This window comes from Xenopus laevis, chromosome 5S (assembly GCF_017654675.1).
Source record: "Xenopus laevis strain J_2021 chromosome 5S, Xenopus_laevis_v10.1, whole genome shotgun sequence".
Classification (NCBI taxonomy): domain Eukaryota; kingdom Metazoa; phylum Chordata; class Amphibia; order Anura; family Pipidae; genus Xenopus; species Xenopus laevis.
Genome location: NC_054380.1, coordinates 111,216,133 through 111,239,880, shown reverse-complemented (window position 1 = coordinate 111,239,880; position 23,748 = coordinate 111,216,133). Strand labels below are relative to the sequence as shown.

At 41.6% G+C, this 23,748-nt stretch overlaps 1 protein-coding gene across 2 annotated transcripts in view; it reads right to left on the bottom strand.

The window, feature by feature from the left end:
* spsb4.S (splA/ryanodine receptor domain and SOCS box containing 4 S homeolog) overlaps positions 1-23,748 on the bottom strand; it is a 91,197-nt gene that overhangs the window by 3,867 nt on the left and 63,582 nt on the right. The gene's annotated exons all lie outside the window — the stretch shown is intronic.

The following is a 23,748-nucleotide window of genomic DNA, read 5'->3' as shown; positions in this document are numbered from 1 at the left end:
CTCTTTCTTGTGGTTCTGTTGCTACCACCTTCCGTACACCCATGCCAAAGCTGGCTTAAAAAGGGTGACATAACCAAATTCATATAACGGAATGTATATGTGGTATGTTCCATTATTTATTTATTAGATTTTTTTAATTTATTGTATGGTGAAATTCCTTGGTCCCCTGAACTCTGCCCCTCAGTATAACACTGTGCTTGCAACTGGAGGGGGAAAAGAGCTTGAATATCATTTGGGATTTGAGTTTTCTCCACGTGAGGATTCCTTTTCTCTGCTCGGCTGAATTTCAGCAAGTTTCTATTCCAGAGAGCGACGTGCCAGCAGCAAATTCTGCTTTAAGTTCAAATCTCATGTTTTGCAAGGCATTGCCAAATGAATGTGGCAAAAAGCATTAAGGTATTTGGACATCAGCTCCTTTAAGCTCTCATGAGTTGGTCTGTACATGCCGCAGACACTGCAGGCTGCTGTGGAGTTTCTTTCCACAGGAAACCATAGGTTTCCTTATAGGCTATGAAAATACTAGGCACTCAGATTTGTACAGTAATGTACTGTATAAAAGCTGAAGCATTTTCCAGTACTGGTCCGGACTATGAAAAATGCATTTTGTCCACCCTTTAGCTGCAGTGGGATTCTGCCCTGTCCTGGGATCCTCTGGAGCACACACTGGGGCTCATTTATCAACACCGGGCAAGTTTGCCCACGGGTAGTTACCCATAGCAACCAATTAGTTATTACCTTTTTAAAGCCAGTTGCAAGTACAATGATTGCAGCAATTTGATTGGTTGCCATGGGTTACTGCTCATGGGCAAATTTGCCCCAGTTTGATAAATGAGCTCCACTGACTGGGACAGCTTGGATCATACTCACTGGGGGGAAAAAAGGCAAACTTAAGCTGGCCATAGACATTCACATTGTTTCTTTTACAATGAGTGTTCAGATATCGAACAATGCAATGATCTAAAATGAACCATTCAAATTTGTAATTGTAGGATTAAAGTAGGGTACATCAAATCGAAACAACGTTCTGGCCATTAATTGACAGACAGCAATTGTACGAATTATGTTCTGGAAATAGTAGTGACAAGTCTCCCATGGATATTGTCAGATAGGAAATACATGCAGAGATATTATTGTTACCCAACATTTGCTTACCTGTCCGATTGACTAAACTGTCCATAACCATGGTTTGAATATTGCCAGGACAATTATCCACAGTCTGAAAAGCTATACCTGTACGCTATGGCTAGCTTTAATCTAGTTCATGGTCTCTATTTGAAGGTGGAACTATTTCCCCCGTAACTTTTAAAACACTAGTCTCTTTGTACAGCTTCCACTTTGCCGAATACATCAACCTGACTGCAAAAACTTCATGGGTTGGGAAAACTCATTCTTTATCCCCCAATGGGGCTGTAGATTAAAGAGTAGCAGATCAGGTTTAGGTGGTGGGAACCAGTAGTCAAATATTCTGATATCCGGATGACAGGCACTAAGCCCAGCTGTTGATAGGCTGAGGTTTGCAACTTAATAATAATAATAATAATAATAATAATATGCGGGGTGTTTGTATGTCTGCCTTTAGCAAATAGGCAATATGGCCTGCTCGCACACCATGACCCTCGAGAGTAGAAGCCTGGTGCTCGGTGTTGGAGGGATCGGCACCCTCCCCATGAGTCAATTGTACAAATACACTGGCACTCAAGGGCAAGTTCAAGCAGGGAGGTCCATTGCATCTTTATTTGCAGAAAAGCAATGTTTCGGGGCTATACCCCTTTGTCAAGCTTTGTACAATTTAGCAAATAGGCCCCATCACGTTAACTTCATGCTTGTGTATTTACTGAAAGAAATAGCCCATACTATACACAAAGCAACACATTTGCTGAAATATTTCTTGCACAATGTGACCTTTTCCATATATTGTGTAACTTATCACAATTTCACACCAGAAGAACACTGTGCCACTAATCCCAACTCGTGTTCCTTAGAACAAACATTCCTTAATAGCTTTAACATGATATTTATGCCACAGGGACACGGCTAGTTAGCAGAACATTTTAAAATCTCCCTTGATGTTTTTTTTTCTTCTTCTCTTGGACAGTGATTTCTTTCTCCATAGACTAAGCCAATTTTATCCAAAAACTAATTTTCATCCGTGCCAGAAATGATCATATTAAACTCCCTTAAAGCTACAGCGATGCTTCAAAGCAGCCCCAGCTTAAAGACAAATATACCGCGTGCCCAAAAAGAGCTGCAGGTTTAGCACAGATCCACTAAAGCTCTGGATAAAATAAATCTATGGGTGATTAAAGGCGATCTATCAGTAATACCCTATTATCCTAGTTCCCTAAGAGAGACTAACATACGTGAATGATATCATATTATCAAGAGGAGCCAGCTAACTTGATGAGTCAGATACAAACTTTCAATTAAAGAGTTTTTCTGCTGGAGCCCAGTGTCTCCCCCTTCAGTTGCAATGCTTGTTATGCAACTTACACCTTCAAGGGGCATATAAATAAGTGGTGGCATATGGATCAATCTCTGGAAATGCATTCATCTGCATTAAGTGTGTAGTGATAAGAGCATAGGAGCAGATTGACTTAAGGTGGCCATACACGGATAGATCCGCTCGTTTGGCGATGTCGCCAAACGAGCGGATCTCCCTCCGATATGCCCACCTTGAGGTGGGCAATATCGGGCTGATCCGATCGTGGGCCCTAGGGCCCAACGATCGGATCCGTCACGTTCGCAAACGGGCGGTCGGATCGCGGGACCGCATCAACAAACAGATGCGGCCGCGATCCGACGGGATTTTTAACCCCATCCGATCGAGATCTGGCCGACTTTCGGCCAGATCTCGATCGAGGAAGCCAGTCGGGGGCCCCCATACACGGGCCAATAAGCTGCCGACTCGGTCTGTCGGCAGCTTTTATCGGCCCGTGTATGACCACCTTTAGATTTGGGTCATACCTCCCAACATTTGGAAAATGTAAAAAGGGACAAAAACATCAGCTGTGCATAGTATAATGAAAATGTCTGACCACGCCCATTTTATGACCAAACTCCCCCAATTACCATGTCCATTTTACAAAATTTGGCAGGTTATGAAAGTTTAGACACATTTCTGGAACTTTTAGGCCAATGTTTTATGTGTTATAATAGTTTTGCTAATTAAGGTGAAATTGCCCTTTCAGCTGCAAGTCTCTGTTCTCAGTCGGCAGAAGAAGAGAAGATTTGTTGCTGGGCGACTATTCTCCCCGAATCTTCACGTGTGCCACCACCCTTAGAGCAGTGATCCCCTACCAGTGGCTCGTGAGTAACATGTTGCTCAACAACCCCTTGGATGTTGCTCCCAGTAGCCTCAAAGCAAGCGATTCTTTTTGGCTTGGAGGCAAGTTTTTGGTTGCATAAAAACCAGGTGTACTGCCACACAGAGCCTCCTGTAGTCTGCCAGTCCACATACTGTAAAGGGTTACCAAATAACCAAACCACTATTCTTATTTGGTATCCCCAGGGACTTTTTCATGCAAGTGTTACTCCCAACTCTTTTCAGATTTCACTCAGCTAAAAGGTAAAAAAGGTTTGAGGCTCATTACTATTTCCATTCACAAAGAAACTTGTATGCATAACATTGATTAGATTGCTGCACACTTGCAATCAGTACTTCTTTTTACCGGAGTTCATTACCTCCAAATAATGGAAAGTTTGAACAGTTCTTGTGTCTGATGACTGTGTGTGATGTCACTTCGGGCATTCAACGCATCATAACCTATATCCCTCATCTCCGCTACCACATTTATGCGGAAAGTCTCCTGTGACAGCTGTTTTTTTTAAAATGTTTCTTAAACAAATGTATTCAAAAGCTGCCGGCTCAAGTACAGGCCCTCGGGTGCTTATCAATAAATATGGTCCTGTACATGTAGCGTTTCTCTGCCTGCAGAAATACATTTGAGACATCCTTTGGCAGCTCATATTGAGGGGGTTATTTATTAATGTTGGAATGCCAAAAACATGAGTTTTTTTTAACTAAAAAATGGAAAAAAAAACCTCGAATTTTTTCGAGATTTATTATACCCCGACAATGGAAAAACCTAATTAATTATAATAATGTAAGTCAATGGGAGAGGTCCCTATCCTATTTGGAAGTTTCTGTGGTCTATGCTGGAATTAAAAAAGCTCCAAAAAAGCAAGAGATTAGGGATAAAAATTGCTAGATTTTTTTCGTGTTTGTCCCCGATTTGATACAATTTTTATTTTTTTAACAATAAGGTCCAATCGTTGATTCTAGTATGGTCGGACTTTTTTGATTAAAATAAAATAAATTCGGACTTGGATAAATAAAGCCCCCCATGTACACTTATGTGGCCAAATATTGAACAGTGCAGTAGGGGGTAGGTTCTCCACCAATGGTAAATGCAGAGTAGGATCCAGCCTATGTGACATTAACCATAAAGTGCCCATTAAAAGCTTATGGACAAGCTTATTCACCTGTGTATGGGGACTAATGACAGGCCTACCCTACGGATTGTGGACAAAAAAATTAGCCAGAGATCAGTCAAGTATTTACCTGGCACATAAAAGCAATATTTTCCGGATGGCCTGTATTGGTGGCCGTTATGATCTGATTGTTGGTTCGAGGGCCAAGCAATAGGATAAGCTTGATATCGCCCAACTCAAAGTGGACATATCGGGAAATCATCTGGATACCTTGCTAAACAAGCAGACCTTTAGAAGTATGGCTGGAAAACTGGATTTTCTAGAAACATCCCCCTGCAGTAATTGCAAAGCTTTTTATTCCAGCCTATATTTTGAAAATGGATATTAGAGCCTGACTGCACTGCAGACAACTGCTCTGCTCAATGATTTTCCCAGTTCCATGCCGATGGCTTTGATCCTCAGCGAGCGAAACAATCCCTGGGAGGTGTTTGTGTACAAGGTGCTGCCCGCCTATTATGTTGTGCCCTTGGCTTTAGAGTGTTGTTTATTCTTCTGGAGAACCGGTGCCATTTTACTTCATGAACTGCAATTGATTTCAGGTCTCTTGGCAACAGCATGCATTAAGAATGAGTTACTAACAGGCCACGCACATCTTGGCTCAAACGCATGTAAATTAATCAGTGGCGCAGTCATTTTGTCTGACAAATGGCCTCTCAGACAGAGGGAATGCCTTTAAATTTGATTTGTTAGCAGCCTTTGGGAACTGCTAACATTACTTCTGGCTTAATCCAATTAACACGTTTTAAAAGCAGATGAGGGTGGACCACTTAATGCTCATAAAAAAACAAATATTCTGCTTGCAGACTGATATAAACAGATTCAGCAGCAACAGCCCGAGCCTTTAGAAAACACTGTAGGTTAAGAGGGCTGAGTACCATTCAATATTTCAATGGCTGCAGTATAACATTTCACTTGCCACTGAAAACCATGAAAGAGCATATTATAGTGGGCATTTAAATGAATGAAAAGCAAGAAGTGGCAGAAAAAGGCTACACATCATTCAATGGCAAGTTTACAAAATGCACAAATTCCTAAAAGTCTCAGGATCCCACGGGAGCCCTCAGTTATCAGAGGAAACGTGTTGTTGTAGAATAACAGCAGCTGGAAGGTCATTGACTAGACATCCCTGAGCTTCAAGATGTACAGTAGAGCTCTACATGGTTCACATTCAGCCTTTGCCCTAAATACTGCCAGCTGCATCGGATACTTGCCATCTGATATTGCCCTTAGAGACATCTGCCCTGCATCCTCAATTATTTTCTTACCGGTGAGCAACATTCAGATGTAAAAAGAGTTGGGGAGCAACACAAAAATTTATATAAAAAAAAAAGCTCATAATGAGTGCTATATAAGAACACTGGTTGGGTATTTGGTAGCACCATGTGGACTGGGAGCTTGTAGAAGGCTCTATTTGGTAATGCACATGGTCTTCGAATAGGGGTGCCACCTTTCAGTGGGCCACAATACGGTCAGGAGGCGGAGCCATGACATCAGAGGGGCGGGATAGTGATGTTGCGGGTGAAGCAATCAACATCACGTGGGGCGGTGTTATGACGTGTAGTTCAGCGATTGGCTGGTCGCCATGCCAACCACGGAGATTCCATCCGGTTTTACTTATTTGAAAAAACGGGTAGACTGTCTTGTAAAATCCGGACAGGCGGCAACCTATTTTCAAACCTTAAAAACTTGCCAGGAAATGAAAAATAAGCACCTGCTTTGTGACCCCTGGGAGCAACATGTTGGTCAAGAGTCACTGGTTGGGGATTACGCCTTTAAAGGTTCAAGACATTAGTGGTGGAAGGAGATCACTGTACATTCATTTAGCTTTCCTCCACATCACTTCGAAATAAATGTCTCAATACTTCAGCACGCAAACACTGCTCTGTACTGTATAGCTCACTTGTATTTTATAGTTGAGCAAGAAAATGTTGTTCTCTGTCTGCTGGCTCTCTGTGTTATTCACGAGTTTTGAGCATGCCCAGTCACAAGAGAAAAAGTAAGTATTTTCACGCTCTGATTCATAGACACTTCATATAAAGTAGATCAACAACTTTCAGCACTTCCTTACGTTATGTAACCGGCCCCTATTTCTGAGGCCCGGAGGACCAATGTAAGCTACAATGTGGTACTACAAGTTGGAAAGTCACTTTTAAAGATGGAAGCATCAATCACTACAGGAGGGAGAGAGACTGGACCTGTGGTATGTAAAGGCATATATGAAGAGGTATTTTGATTTTCTAGTCTAGTGAATGTTCAAAGACAGGGGTGTCCTACATACTGTATACCAAAAAGAGTTGTTGGAAACAAGGACTTCTAAAAGACAGCCTCTCTGTGTAGAAAACCGAGTGCCCATATGTTAGAACCTTTGTTAAAAAAAAATATATTTCCTGGATGCTCTTATGTCACAGATTAGCTCACCTCTTATTAATCAAGGTCATAGGGGCAAATTTACTAAAGGGCGAAGTGACTAACGCTGGCGAAAATTCGAATGACGTAATTTTGGGTCTTTGCCGATTTACTAACAGGCACTGGCGTAAATTCACTAGCGAAGGAGATAGACTCTAGCGCTACTTCACACTCTTAACGCCAGGCGAATTTTCACTCTGGCGAATGGACGTAACTACGCGGATTTTAATGAACGTTACCTCTTGCGCCAGACTTGCCTTTGCCACCTCAGACCAGGCGAAGTGCAATAGAGTGTATAGTTTAGAGTGTAGAGTTCCTCAAAAATTTAACATTTGAACATTTTTCTAAGTCCCAAAAAACACTGGCGACTTTTCAGTTTTTCAGGGTGATAGGCTGCAACAGATCGTAATTTTTTTTTAGGGTACCCGGCTTCCCCCTACATTTCCTAACATATGACACATAAACTATACACTGGGCTCATGTGTAGGGGAAATATAACAACTTCATTTTATTTTTGTTTTTATTTTATTAAGGTTCCCGGGCTTGTGTAGTGTAATGTATTTACTGCAACATATACGTCCATTGAAATCTAACTTCCCGTCGTATGTAAATTAGCCAACGCTAGCGTAACTTTGCTTTGCTTGCCGAATTAACGCTAGCGAAACTTCGTGTTCGGCGCCCTGAATGCAACTTTGCATTTTATTGAATAAGCGTTGTCCTGGCGAACTTTTCGCCTGGCAAAGTGTGGCGATTTGAGCAAAGCCGTCGCTGGCGAATTTACGGAGGTTAGTGAATTTGCCCCATAGACTTATGAGCAGAAGACTAACCAAAGTAAGTGCCCCACCAGGTCTGAAACACGTTAGGCTTGTTTTATGTCCTAAAAAAGATTTGTATTACATTTTAAATCAGTGGCTTTTGTCTATACAGTGAGAAGCCTTTGGATAGCGGTAACAATTGTGGCCATGAAAAGAAGACCTGCAGGGATGTCACACAGTACTCCAACAAAAACACATGGGATTAAAATGAATTTACACCAATACCTAGTTCTACTAACTAAGTCCTGAGCATGTTCAGGCACTCAAATAAAGGAATAGTCATGAAATTACACATTATATGCTGAAATTGTGACATAGCACATCACTTATCAAGACACAGGCTAAAAATACATACAAAAAAAATTGCTCTCAATTGGCAGATCAACTTCCTGCTACATTAGTATTTTAAATAAACTTCTTATCTGAAAGTAAAGTTCCTGTTCACATGCACCTCCAGTACAAGAGAGGGAAGAGACGAGGGCATCTGGGCACATGGTGGGTCAGTCTAGACAGGATGAGACGAGTGAAGAAGAGGAAGGGAGAACTAAAGACACGGTTACATATGATGAACTTTGCCTTACATGCATTACATCAAATGTAGCTCCGTGCGTATAAGAAAAAAGCAAGCTTTGAGTATTTAAAACTTTTTGATGAACGCAGCTTTGGCTGGTAAGCATGCCCAATCTCCCGTCATTTATAGTTTACGCACCAACATAAAAGGAAATGAAGATGTAATTGCTTATTGATCTGTGCGAAGTTCTTGAAAACAGCAGCATCTATTTTTAAAGGACCTTTGGTGAGGGAAGGGTATGGATCTTCTCAGTGGGTTTTCCTTTCCATTTGAGCTCCATGATCTCAATGGTTATATATTTCCTAGGCCTTTCATTTTAAGGGACGGTGATTTCTTTCTTAGAGATAATTGTAAAATCCTCCAGCATCCCAGAAGCCTAAAAAGCTCCACAAATTGAAGACTTGTTAGAATATATCTTTATGAAGCCATGTACAGTGTGAAACCTTCAGCAAAGAAACATGCAAAACCTTTAAGTGATTTATTCAGCTGTTTTATCCACATCTGGGTTCCAAGTAGAAGGGATGACAGCCAACCGTTCCAATTGGTTGTGAAAGTCCTATTTTTGAAGATCTGTCCCAAAGTATTTGCCTATTACAGTTTACGAACTGCCAGTTATATGCCATGGGCAAGATTTCCAGTCAAAGTACAGGTATAGGATCCATTTCCTGGAAGCCTGTTATCCAGAAAGCTCTGAATTACAGAAAGGCCATCTACCATAGACTCCATTATAATGAAATAATTCACATTTTTAAAAAATGACTCTTTGTCTTTGTAATAATAAAACTAAGATATAATTAATCCTTTTTGGAAGCAACACCAGCCTATTGGGTTAGTTTTATGTTTACATGATTTTTTAGTAGACAAGGTATGGAGATCCAAATTACGGAAAGATCCATTATCTGGAAAACCCCAGGTTCCGAGCATCCTGGGTAACAGGTCCCATACCTGTACTACATGCCCTTTAATGTAGGGGGGAATGTAGTAACAGGTCTAGTAACCCATGGCAAATACCAAGTTAGAAGGGTGCTATTATCACTGCTTATGTTGCCCTTTAAGAAACCCCACAAGTCCATAAGTAAATAATTATCAAACCAGTGAGTCAGGAATTCCCTTTTCCTCTATTTACTCCTATAGTAATGTATCTACAGTAGCTACGTCTGAAAACCAACACATTTCCCAGGATATTAGTTTTATTGTTGCCATGTTACTTATTATCTTTCACTTGAGCACATCTCTCTTTTACGACACATGCCCTTCCTCCCAATTCACAGGTCACTTCTCATGGAGGTGTATGCTCAACATGAAAATTGAAGCATGCCCTACATAATATTAGCAGTTACACAGGCAATTACAGTGGTTCTGTCCCGAGAGCATTTTGTGTCCATGGATACCATGCTGTCTTCAGCAGGCATGGAGAGTAAAAACAGTTAAGTTAAAAAATGTATCTACCTAAGGGAGAAAGACAGGCCAAGAGATGTGAATTTAAGTGAGAATAAGCCTTTCCCTCTGTGCTTAAATTGGGGGGTATGTCTGTGCTATAAGGCACTCATTTGGCACCAAGTCGAAAAACATTTAGCAACTAATCAGGTTGCTTACTGCATGCTTATTGGTTACCAAAATGTGTGCACTATTTGCCCCCTTTATTAAATTGTCAAAGAACCCTGGGAAGCATTCTGAGTGTTCTCCTATTTTATCCGTAGATATACTAATGAACAATCTTGGCTGGTCCTGGAAGGATTGGAACAGGTGGTAAATGTTAGTGGTGTCTGACAGATCATTATGGAAACATTAAAGCTTCCAAAATTGGAAGAATTGGGAGAGTCTATTTTTTCGGCTAATTGCCATCTTTGGAAAACTAATTTTAATGACTTAGGGTGCTCTATTGTATTTAACACAATCTCTGGAAGGAATGTATAAAAAGATAACAATGGTCTTGAGTTGTACTACATGTCTTCTTAAGGCCCCCATACACGGGCCGATAACAGCTGCCGTCAGACCAAGTCGGCAGCTTATTGGCAGAGAGTGGGGCCCTACGATGGGCTTCCCCGATCGATATGTGGCCGAAAGTCGATCAGATGTCGATCAGTCAGGGTAAAAAATCCTGTCGGATCGTTGATGCAGCCCGCGATCCGACCGCCTGTATGGCTTCCATTCTGATCCAATCGTTGGGCCCTAGGACCCACGATCGGACCAGCTCGATATCGCCCACCTCAATGTGGGCATATCAGGGGTAGATCGGCTTGTTTGGCGACAATGCCAAATGAGCGGATCTTCCAGTGTATGGCCACCTTAAAGGACCAGTAAAATCACAAATTTTTTTTTTTAATTCGTTAGTATACAACAAAAAATAAACACCTTGACAAATTAAACTTGTAAATTAAGAAATCACTTCACTTCCGCTCCTCTTCAAAAAGGCGACAGGGCGACCATCCATCATGTGGTGCTCGATTTCTCCTCCCTGGCTATTCTAGTGACAGCACCTCCACATTCTGCTGCCCCACAACCAAGGCTCGGGATCCCCGCACTTTCCCTGGCTGAGGAAGTGCTACTGATCCAAGGCTATATTTATATTTGCATCTTACAATGAGGTCAGAGCTTAGACTGGACGTTACACCAGGCATCTTTCATTGGCCAACGAGACCTGGGACTTAGCCTTGGAGTGGGAATCCAGAGGATCGGGGATTACAGACAAGTGCTCCGCTTGCTGGCATTGAATTCTGTGCCTCGGTCCGTGCAATCAACTGGCCTTTTCGAGAAGAGGATGCGAGACTGGAGTCGATACCCGCTTGCCCTGTACTAACTCATCTGCCTTCATTGCTTTGTGCCCATCCTAGATCTGCGAGATCCCCATCACTGCTGCCCCCTGGCACTCAGCCCTTCAGCACCAATGAAAGAAAACTCCCAAGGAAACTCCTGTTGTCAAACATGTCAGCCGACTCCGGGTCCAGCGTCCAGATGAAGCAGTCATTGAGGGACAGGTTGCAGGATGCAGTCTGGCATCCTCTCTTCCTGAAAAACTGCCAGGTGATTGCACGGACCGAGGCACAGAATCCAATGCCAGCAAGCGGAGCACTTGTCCGTAATCCCCGATCCTCTTGATTCCCACTCCAAAGCTAAGCCCCGGGTCTCGTTGGCCATTGAATGATGCCTGGTGTAAAGTCCAGTCTAAGCTCTGACCTCGTTGTAAGATGAAAAGTATAGCCTTGGATCAGTAGCGCTTCCTCAGCCAGGGAAAGTGCGGGGATCCTGAGCCTTGGCTGTGGGGCAGCAGAATGGGGAAGGTGCTGTCACTAGAATAGCCAGGGAGGAGAAATCGAGCACCGCAGGATGGATGGTCGCCCTGTCGCCTTTTTTGAAGAGGAGTGGAAGTGGAGTTTCGGTAAGTTATTTCTTAATAAAGGCTTTGCAATTTGCAAGTTTAATTTGTCAAGGTGTTTATTTTTCGTTGTATACTAACACATTTTTTTACATTTTTTTTTTGATGTTACTGGTCTTTAAAATGTTTAAACTGGTTTCATGTCTATGTACCAAATACCCTAAGTCTATAACCGCACCCGGAACTTCTACCCACAACTCACAGGGTACCACAAGTTTTTGCGGGTAACTGGCTTATACCCGACCCGCTGCAGGACTCTAGCAGATACAGTATGGGCAAATAAATGATCCACTCCCACATTTATCCAAAATTGCTTTATTTTTGGTTAGTCTTAGTTCACCGTCTCCAAACCACTGTAAATGAGACCACCAAGGAACGAGATAAGTGTTCTATGGAGGTTCTGCTTTAGTAATTTTGCAAGTCTTTCATACAAATATGGATTTCATGTAACGTTTTGCAAAATAGTCCTCTCAATTCAGGTTCTGGAATGGTTTAATAATTCATTAGGCGTACCCACGGCAACCTCTACAGCTGAAGAGAAGGTCAGTGGTTTTCATACATGCCAAAGCACAGGCATATATTATTAACTGCTACCCTAGAGTTATTTGAGAGGAAAGAACAATTGTGCCGGTTTGTCTTTCTTTCCATTTTCATCTGGGGCTTTTATTATTCAAGCTGTATGTATTCAATTGGAGGAGCATATGCAAACTTGCAATGGTTTGTACTGCTTGCATAATATCATTTGCACTTAAAGGCATTCTGTCATGATTTTTATGATGCTGTTTTTATTTCTAAATTACACTGCAAATAATTCACTCTACCATATAAAATTTAATTCCTGAACCAGCAAGTGTATTTTCTTTAGTTGTAATATTGGTGTGTAGGCAGCCTGTGCTTTAGGATGGAACTGCTTTCTGGCAGGCTGTTGTTTCTCCTACTCAACATTGTAACTGAATGTGTCACAGTGGGACCTGGATTTTATCATTGAGTGCTGTTTTTAGTGCAATTAGGCAGCTGCTATCTTGTGTTAGGGAGCTGCTATCTGGTTACCTTCCCATTGTTCTTTTGTTAGGCTGCTGGGGGGGGGGAAAGGGAGGGGGGTCATATAACTCCAACTTGCAGTACAGCAGTAAAGCGTGACTGAAGTTTATCAGAGCACAAGTCACATGACTGGGGGCAGCTGTGAAACTGACAATATGTCTAGCCCCATGTCAGATTTCAAAATTAAATATAAAAACATCTATTTGCTCTTTTGAGAAACGGATTTCAGTGTGGAATTCTGCTGGAGCAGCATTAACTGATGTGTTTTGAAAAGACATTTCCCATGACAGTATCCCGTTAACGACATTGCTGCACAGGGCCAGTCCTTGGCTAAATGGTGGGCAAAGCTAAAAATGTAATGAGTGTCTGTCCCTCCTCTTTAAAGACTGCAGAAGTCAACTAAACCCATGAAATTAGGGTGATAAGGATTCACTTCTGAATGCCACACGAACATGGGGTTTGCTGACAACTTCACTGCATACAGAGATCAGATTATTCCTAATTCCTGAAATTGCAGTGAATTGAGTTAGTCCAAAGCTATTAGTAATAAAAGATGCACAGTAGATAATTCTAATAGAATTGCCACCCAGCTGGTATTTTACTGGCTTGACCAGTAAAAATGAAGCTTGGTGCCAATATTATTAATAACGAAAAAGTATAAAAATAGAGCAAGGTCTGTATTTTTTTCCAGAAATGTGCAACCCTAGTTTCTAGTCTGCACTCTTTAATGGTCAGCCATCTAGGACATGGTTCCCTGAATCACTGAGTTGAGTTGGTAACCCTAACCATGGCGATAGACCTGTTCTTCATTCAACAATGCCAATAATAATAATAATACGTATATGCAATTCACTAAGGCTATTTGTAACTAGTCTACTGTACACTGGGGAGTGTTTCATCTGCTTTTATTCTAGTAAAGCGCAAACCCCAATTTAAGACATCGCTACACACACACACCCAACCTACACACTCTGTACCAATGAGAAAGAAGAGCAAGGACAAGGCAGGCATCACGTTAGCTATAAGTGCTAATAGAGACAGCTATAACTACCATCAGATTGCATTTCTCATTTATCTTTCTTTCCATTGTATTGTAAAGCAGCAATTCTATAGAGTGAGGATAAAAGAGACGTGAAGCTGTTTTCTGGCGTTGCACAGCAGGCTCTTGGATATGATCTTACTACTAATCTTAGGTCTTAGAGAGAGATTGTTGTATGATAATGGGAAAAAGGCATTTGTATAATTCACTTTGCCAGTTTAATTTCAAGAGCACAGATGGTATAAATATACATCCTGCTCAGGCATAAACTCTATTTCTATTTATGTGATAGCATTGAGGTTATTTAGCAATTTTCCTGTAGGAACCAGGCAAGGAAATGAGTTTACATTCATTATATTTTGCAAAGAAGAATTGTAATTCTGTAATTACTGGGGCTGCCTTGTGCCCATTGGTGCTGCCCTTAGTGCCAGATTTCCATTGGAAATTTCCATTTTTTTTTTTTTTTAAATAAGCACTAAGTGGCAGGCTTTTCACCCCGATTCTGTCCAGAGTCATAATAATGATAACTGCAGTTGCCCAATGGATAAAAACACAAGAATAGCAGTAGGGAGCCTGGGAGTGACAGAACGTGAATTACATGGCACTGCTGTACATAGTAATGGTACAGTATAGCTCATACACTGGGCGGAACATAATGGGTTTATTTTTTTTTGGAGTTCACGGTGACACAACTGTTCTCTGAAGACAAGAAGTGTTATTCATTAGACTAAATCTTTACTTCTCAGCTGCATTGAAACACAGTAATGGCAATAAATACATAAAAAATATCCAAGAGGACAAATCATTTCTTTATGTTCTGAGACATCTAGTTTCATTTGCAAGAATGCTACTGTGTGTGTGTGTCTGAGATGGGCTACAATTTCTATTTTTCCATGACTAGTCCTGTATATTAACTATCTGGGCAGCCTAAATGCCCAGAACTAAAACTCCTTCAGTGCCAACAAAGCAGCCACAGTCATTTCTCACAATGTTTTCTTTATAGGCTGCTGTCAGTACTGATAGTATTGACTTAACGACTGTTCTCCATTTGTAATAACATGATATTTATTCTTCTAAAACACTATGCCTTTGTCTATAACAGTGTTCCCCAACCAGTGGCTCACAAGCAACATGTTACTCACCAAACCCTTGGATGTTGCTCCCAGTGGCCACAAAGCAGGTGCATATTTTCAAATTCCTGTCTTCGAGGCAAGTTTTGGTTGCATTAAAAACAGATGGACTGCCAAACAGAGCCTCATGTAGGCTGCCAGTGTACATGGAGCAACCCAAAAAGCCAATCACAGCACTTATTTGGTACCCCCAGGAATTTGTTTTTATGCTTGTGTTGCTCCCCAGCTCTTTTTAGAATTGAATGTGGCTAACTGTAGCAATAAGAAATAAAAGCGCAAAGAGACAAAGGATCTTTTCTAAGTGCAGTATTTAGTTGTAGTTAAACATATCCCTGCATGAACAGTTACACTCACAGGATAAAAAATTTCAATATCGCATATAAATTTCTTATCTGTCCGCCCTTCTCGGTCTCACTCTGTGTGTGTCCAGTGCTCGGAATCAGTCCTGTGCCGGCACAATCTTTCTATGATCTGGATCTCGAACTCTCTTGTTTAACACTCATTTGTGGAGGGACTTCAGACAGATAAACGGACTCCTCGCTCTTGTCCAACGCGTTTCACGGACTTTGATCCGCTTTCTCAAAGAGTCCTTGAAATTTTTTATCCTGTGAGTGTAACTTTTCATGCAGGGATATGTTGAACTACAACTAAATACTGCACTTAGAAAAGATCCTTTGTCTCTTTGCGCTTTTATTTCTTTTACTACAGATTTCTATATACTTGGAGCGGGAGTACTCCAACACTAAAAGCTGCAGAGTGGGGAAACTAACATTATTGAAACAAACAGTGACTTCCCAGTAACTTCATCTCCAGGAGCGCAGCAGGTGGTAAATTGGTGAATGTGGCTAACGATTAAAAAAAAATAATTGGGGGCCCATGGTTTTTATAATTGGTTATAAATGCCTTGATTTATTATCTATAGCAAGCCAACACACACACACACACACATTTTGTTATGGTGCCTATAGTAGCAGGGAGATAGTAGTGTCTGGGAAGGGACTGTGACTGTGGGATAGTAGGTATATTAGGGAGAGATGGTGCCTATAGTAACAGTGGATAATAGTCTCTGGGAAGGGAGTGTGACTGTGGGATAGCAGGTATAGTAGGGAGAGATGGTGCCTATAGTAACAGTGGGATAATAGTCTCTGGGAAGGGAGGGTGACTGTGGGATAGCAGGTATAGTAGGGAGAGATGGTGCCTATAGTAACAGTGGGATAATAATCTCTGGGAAGGGAGTGTGACTGTGGGATAGCAGGTATAGTAGGGAGAGATGGTGCCTATAGTAACAGTGGGATAATAGTCTCTGGGAAGGGAGGGTGGCTGTAGGAAGAGATTGTGCCTAAATAATGCAACCAGTGGATCTAAATACATCTGAGTTAGGCCAGCAAATGGTTAGTTATCCAAAAACGGCATGTAATATAACAAAACAGATGCATGCCTTTAGATTTTATTTGCCTCCTGCTGCATATGATGACAAAACAGCTCTGTGGCTTGATGTGTTCTGTCCCAGCTTGAGACCATTACCGATTCTCTATGCTCAGACATAGGGAGCTCTCTTTTACATAAGAGCTTTAATGGCTGCTCATTATTCCCTGTTGAGTTGCATGGCTTCCGTATGCAGAGATGGAAAGTGAGCTGCCAAATGATGCTGAGAAATATTGAGCAGAGGATGATTGCATTAGGGGTATGAATAACTCAAGCAGTATTGTGCCGCTGACTATTTTGGTACTGTCATAATGTTGCACATTATCAAACTATTCTGTGTCCATCTTTAGCTTTTCAGTACTGGCACTTTCTAGGTGAATAATTAGTAATACGGGTTAGTAAAATCTACACAAAGTACTGTATACTCCACTTTGATAATAAAACCCATACTGGGGTGCAAACAGAGGACACAGAAGGGTAACTGCAGATATGCATACCTCCCAACGCTCAGATTCGGGGAGATTAGTCGCCCGGCAACAAATCTCCTCTTCTTCTGGGCGACTAATCTTCCCGAACTGCCTCCTGCCAGCTAGAATGTAAATCGCCGGCAGGATGGCACTTGGTGCGCTTCATTTTCCAAGTCGCCCGAAATTGCCTCACGAGGGAACTTTGGGCGACTTCGGAAAACGAAGCACTCCGAGTGCCATCCCGCAGGCAATTTACATTCTAGCCGGTGGGAGGCAGTTCAGGAGATTAGTCGCCCAGAAGAAGAGGAGATTTGTCGACAGGCGACTAATCTCCCCGAATTTGAGCGTATGCCCTGACCCTAAAAGGTAGGAAAACCATGGTAGCCATGGCCCATTGCCTAGTGACTACTGGCCTACACCACCCCCTTCCCCCTGAGTGTTGTACTGTGATCCATGTGTTTATATGTGGATTCCTTTGGCACCTTCCATTGCACAGCAGGTGTGAACATGGGGAAACAATGGAACACCGCAGTCTTATCTCAGCGCATCACAATAAAACCTAAATAACTGAGCCCCAAACTTATAATGTCTGTCAATGTATGTGGAGGAATCAGTCTGATATAAAACAAATGTATTTGCAACTGTCATTTCATAGCTCTAATTCACAAGACACCTTTGCTGACAGTTCACTTCATCATACGGCAAGATGTGTTCTGGCGCCAGCAAGCTTTCTAATGAAACAACGCCATTTAGTGAGCCTGGGCCAATGCAGCGCTCCAATTACATATATTCACCGTCCTGCATTGGAAACTTGCCGGCAGCCGTTTCTTCGTTTGCCAGTGCTGTTCAGCTAATGTAATCACAGTTTGGGCACAGGAAGTTAAAGTCATTTTTCAGAAATGTAACACTGCCAATGTATATTTAGGAATCCGCATTTGTCTGGCTCCTCTATAAGTACAGCATGAAATATTATTTTAGCCCAGCTCTCAATGTTCAATCAAATGTGTATATATATGTATATATATACACAATTATTGAAAATACCGGCACTCCATTTTGTGCAAAATTCAAACTTCTTTTATTGTGTACATAAATCTGACGTTTCAGCCCTCATTGGGGCCTTTTTCATCCTTGAAAAAGGCCCCAATGAGTGCCAAAACTATCTATTGGAAATTAAAGGCCTCCGTAGCTTTCCTTCTCCTTTAACCAGTTATTGCACATTACAGAGACATACACTTATCACAACAGTCAATGGCAGCAATATATGGCAGGCTGGGGAGGTGGGTGATATCACTCCAACTTGCGGTACAGCAGTAAAGAGCGATTGAAGTTTATCAGAGCACAAGTCACATGACTGGGGGAAGCTGGGAAACTGACAATATATCTAGCCCCACGTCAGATTTCAAAATTAAATATAAAAAATTGGTTTGCTCTTTTGAGAAACTGATTTCAGTGCAGAATTCTGCTGGATCAGTACTATTAACTGATGCATTTGAAAAAAAATTTTTTCCTATGACAGTATCCCTTTAAAAATACTAAACTGAATCCTGATGCTAATCTTCATAATCAAATCCGCTGTTTTTTTGGTTATCCCTTCTGTACAATATTTATAACAGTAAAAGAGCAATAAAGCAACCCAAGAAGAGAGTATAGGGCAGGCACCCAGTTTAAAATCACTATTACAGCAGCCACATTCGGAAACTGACCGTTCCATGACTTTGCCAACCTGCGACTGCACAAAAACCGCACACGCCCAACCACAGGGGTTTCAGTGGCCATAGAGAAGGAAGTAGACGTTTTTAGCAGAATTTGCAGAGTGCGCAGAGTCGTGGGGGACAAAGAGGAACATCTGGTTTCTCTGGAAAGTGCTTGCGAGCTCTGCATCCTCTCCTGTGGCTGGCAGTTATTTCACGCAGATTACTGGAAGCAGAGTCTCCAGACAGGATATGTGCGCTGCTGTCCTCTCGCACGGCTCACAAATGATTCATCCTGTCGCCTCTCCATCCTCACAGCAATGCAGAACAAATCAGACTTCTTCAGATCTTTCTACCATTTCACCAAATACAAAGGGCAGTTCAATACTTTCTGCCTCCCCTTCATCTGGGGATGACAGATAGCATTTTGTTTTAAAGTGATCCTGTACCCAAAACTGGTCTAATAAAAAGCAAATATCATTCTAATCAACTTTCCACGTTCATTTACAAGTAATTTGTAAATATAACTCTACTGAAAGCAGTATTTGTCTGGCAGTGTATGATCTGTACTGTGTTGGTTCTGACTCCTGAAACAATGTAGCAAAGGCCAGTTGATTAGGAGATCTGATATGTGCTCAAGGGTCAGAAGCAGAGAAGAGAAAAGGGTTACGTAAATAAGTCTTTCAATAGCAATTAGATTTATCAATAATCTTATATGAATATCATTGTAATTAATGTACAATGGAAAGTTGCTTAGAATTAGCATTGCATGATTCGGCCGAGCCCCCCAAATCCTTTGCAAATACCGAACCGAATTCTAATTTGCATATGCAAATAAGGGGTGGGAAAGGGAAAACATTTCTTACTTCCTTGTTTTGTGACAAAAAGGCAAGCATTTCCCTCCCCACCCCTAATTTGCATTTGCAAATTAGGATCCGTCCGAATCCGAATCCTGCTGAAAAAAGCCGAATCCTGGATTCAGTGCATCCCTAATTTTCACATTATGCGTCGTGTCAGAAGATTATAACAACGGCCTGTGGAGCTATTTGAGATAATAAGGAAGGCTGAGGGCACCAAGCCTAAAGGTGGCCATACACGGGCCGATAAAAGCTGCAGACAGACCGAGTCGGCAGTTTATTGGCCCGTGTATGGGGGCCCCCCGACGGGCTTCCCCGATCGAGATCTGGCCGAAAGTCGGACAGATCTCGATCGGATGGGATTAAAAATCCCGTCGGATCGCGGCCGCATCTGTTCGTTGATGTGGTCCCGCGATCCGACCGCCCGTTTGCTAGGATCCGATCGTTGGCCCCTAGGGCCCACGATCGGATCAGCCCGATATTGCCCACCTCAAGGTGGGCATATCGGAGGGAGATCCGCTCGTTTGGCGACATCGCCAAACGAGCGGATCTCTCCATGTATGGGCACCTTAAGTCAATGGCAATTTAGGACAGACACTACAGACAAGAGTCAAAGTAACATTTTCCCAGAAGAACCAAAGCAAGAACAACAATTCTTCAACATCCTGATATTTTCAAGTACAGTAGTAGGTTGGTAAGAGATTTATCCAGAAAGCTCTAAAGGCAGTCTTCCCATAAGACTCCATTTTATCCAAACAATCCAATCCAATTTAAAAAAAAAATATACATAACTTTGTCTCAGTACAGGTAAGGGATCTGTTATCTGGAAACCCATTATCCAGAAAGCTTTGAATTACCAGATGGCCATCTCTCTCATAGACTCAATTTTATCCAAATAAACCAATTTTTTTAAAAATGATTTCCTTTTTCTCTTTAATAATAAAACAGTACCCTGTACTTGATCCCAATGAAGATATAATTAATCCTTATTGGAAGCAAAACCAGCCTATTGGGTTTATTTAATGTTTACATGATTTTCTAGTAGACTTCAGGTATGAAGATCCAAATTACGGAAAGAGCAGTTATCCAGAAAGCCCCACTGAGCATCTTGGATAATAGGTACCATACCTGTAGTAGCAAATCCCTGCATATCTCCTTCACCTGCCTCCTCTGACATCTGCTCTAAAGTAAAATTTATTAAATTATTGATTCCAGCGCACGCTCTCTCTGAGACGCATATTTATATGTGTATATTTATATGTGTATATTTATCCAGTACTATGTGTGTCTATATATATATATATATATATATATATATATATATATATATATATATATATATATATATATATATATATATATATCCAATACTATGTAGCCTCTGAGTGACACAAGTTCCTGCAGATTTCAGGTGTTTACTGGGGAAAATGCAAAATGAAAATGTTAAGCATTTGCCTGATGCTTTTACATTACCTATCTTAGCCCCATTTTCGTCTACGAAGCGGCTCCCATATTTGTGCAGCAGGAGTCCCCATTCCTATGGATTACAAGCATATATATCAAATGGTGAACTCCATTGATAAATACGATTCTAAATATCCCATAGGAATGAACAGAAAGTGAGTGAGTTTTTCTGTGGTGAGTACTAATCTCACACTTTGATAAATCTGCCCCTTATGTAGATTAATATTTTGAAAAGAAAATGTTTAGTGTCAGTATCACTTTAAAGGGGATCTGTCACCCAAAAAAATTAATCCAAATCCTATTTTATCATGTTAGTCAAGCAAAATGAACTTTAATTACACTGTATAAATGATTTGAATCTTGTTTCCTTCAGTCTGGGAAATCCTAATTATAGCAAGCAGGCAGGAGCCATTTTGTGGACACTGTTATTAGGGCAAGTCTTGCATCATCTCAGAATCTTGTTTGTGCACCAGAATGGGGGACCTGATGTCCATCCCCATGCCCTGGTTACACAATTAAATGGTGAAGAGAGAGGGGGAATGTAGGGAGTAGTGATGTGGGGGTCGGGTTTTTCCCGGCCCACCCCTATCCCACCCTCACTCAGCCTGAGCCTGTCCACATCCGACTTCCAGGTTCTTTTCAAAGACCCACTGATGACGTCCTCGCGAAGAGGTGTGCGAGGTTATGTCCGAACAGCGGATATTGGGCTGGCCCGCACATCACTAGTGGGGAGTACATTGACATTAAGGAAGTGCAGAATGGAAAGTAAAAGTAATTGCTAGCCCCGCCTCTATGCCTAAGGCATAGGGGAGGGGCAGGCAATATTTGATTGACAGCCGAGATTTTTTAATGAGTTTATAAATGCTTTAATAAAAAAAAAGAATTTGGATTTCATGTTTAATTTGAAAAGGACTTTTAATATACAGCTTTTAATGTCTGGGTGACAGGTCTACAAACAGCAGCTCTGAGTGCAGTTCACACTATATAATAAGTCGGGTTGTTAAAAGGGATCTTAAACAGGAACATGAGCAGATGTAATTGGAAACATGGGAGGAGTGATGTGCTTGGAACATTTACTAAGTGATTTTCGTCGGCTAAATTCCACTATAAGTGAATGGGAACAATGCCAAACACTCAATTTGGAATGAGTGCTTCCATGGAATGCAAGGTGGCAGGGCTCTTCCTCTGTCAGACGATGCTTCATTCCACCTTTGATTCTCTGAGTTTCAGCTGGTGAATGGTTGTGCTGTAAAACAGCAATGTTATTAGCTGCGGCCCCCGGCTGCTGTAAATTGGACCATTCTCTGGTCTGTATGGTGAGTAATCTACAGCCCACCAAACAGCAGCTTTAGAAAAAGACTGAGAAATCTTTGTATTGTTCCCAGGCCTGGATTTGTGCCGAGACAACAAAGGCCCGGACCAAGTCGGCAAATTTTTCGGGGCATGCCACCCAGCCACTCTATGGGGAGCACTGGGGACACGCTGCTCCCCGGTGCTTGCACGCCAGCGCTCTTGTGCCTGCGCGAGGTAGTGCAGCTGAGCGCTAAGACTGTTCAGCCGGGCGCTATGAATGCGTGGCCTAGGGGTGCCTGGCCCGGCAAATCCGGCACTGATTGTTTCACCTCAAAAAAAAAAAAAAAAGGAAGATCTTACAGTTGTAAAAGGGACATCTGTAACTTCCACATCATTTCGACAGGTTTTAGCTGGAGTATTTTCAGATTCGGAACTGTTGCATAATGACTCTAGTTTTTTTTTTCTGCAATGTTTCTGGGTTTTTAGCAGTATACAAAAAACCTGACCCAAAAAAGTTGCAGTTTAGTAAACAAACGGAGGCAACTCTCCTCTCTTTGTAGGTTTGCCATCACACACTTTTCAAACCAGTCACATTAAAGCGGACCTGTCATCAAGACACAAAAATATGTATAATAAAAGTCCTTTTCACATTAAACATGAAATCCAATTTCAATTTTTTATTAAAGCATTCATAGCTGTTGTAAGCTCATTTAAAAATCTCAGCTGTCAATCAAATATTGTCTGCTACTCCTCTATGCCTTGGGACTCTCCGAAAATCGTACAAATCCTCAATTCGTACGATCAGATCTTTTTGTCTATGGCCAGCCTTAGGCATAGAGACGGGACAGACAATTACTTTCACTTTCCATTTAGCACTTCCTAGATATCACTGCTCTCCCCACATTCCCCCAGTTCTCTTCACCATTTAATTGTGTAACGAGGGCATGAGGATGGACATCAGGTCCCCCATTCTGGTGCACAAAAAAGATTCAGAGATGATGCAAGACTTGCCTTAATAACAGTGTCCACAAAATGGCTCCTGCCTGCTTGCTATAATTATGAATTCCCAGACTGAAGGAAACAAGATTCAAATAATTTATTTAGTGTAATTTTGCTTGAATAATGTGACAAAATAGGATTTTGAATAATTTTTTCGGGTAACGGGTCCCCTTTAAATCAAGATGCTTAATTGGTAATTAGCAATAAATGTATCTGCATTCTGCAAGCTGTACTGGCTACTGCGCAGCCATGAAGTATTCATCAAACCTATCTACTAATTAGAGAATGAGAATTCTCATGTCACCTGAGACAAGTGATGAGGAGTCGTCCAGCTTGGGAGTCATAGGTCGAGACAGCTGGAATGCTGGGAGTTGTATTCCGATGCAAATAGATGGAGAAGTCCAACTCGGTGACTCCAGAATGACTATTATTTGACACAAGCCGAGCCGTGAGCATTGTTTACTAAAGCGGATCGATTTTCTATTCACTGCAATCTGCTGAGTTTCGGTGATGCGATACAAATATCGGCAGTCTCACAAGTCATTATGCAAATGACAATAAATGAGTTGATTAGATATTCATTACGGTGATGCATGTTGAAAGCTGCATTTAAGCTGGAAAATATATGGAAATATATGCCTCGTTATATATTTCATTGATGTTTCCTAAATCCTGCTCCA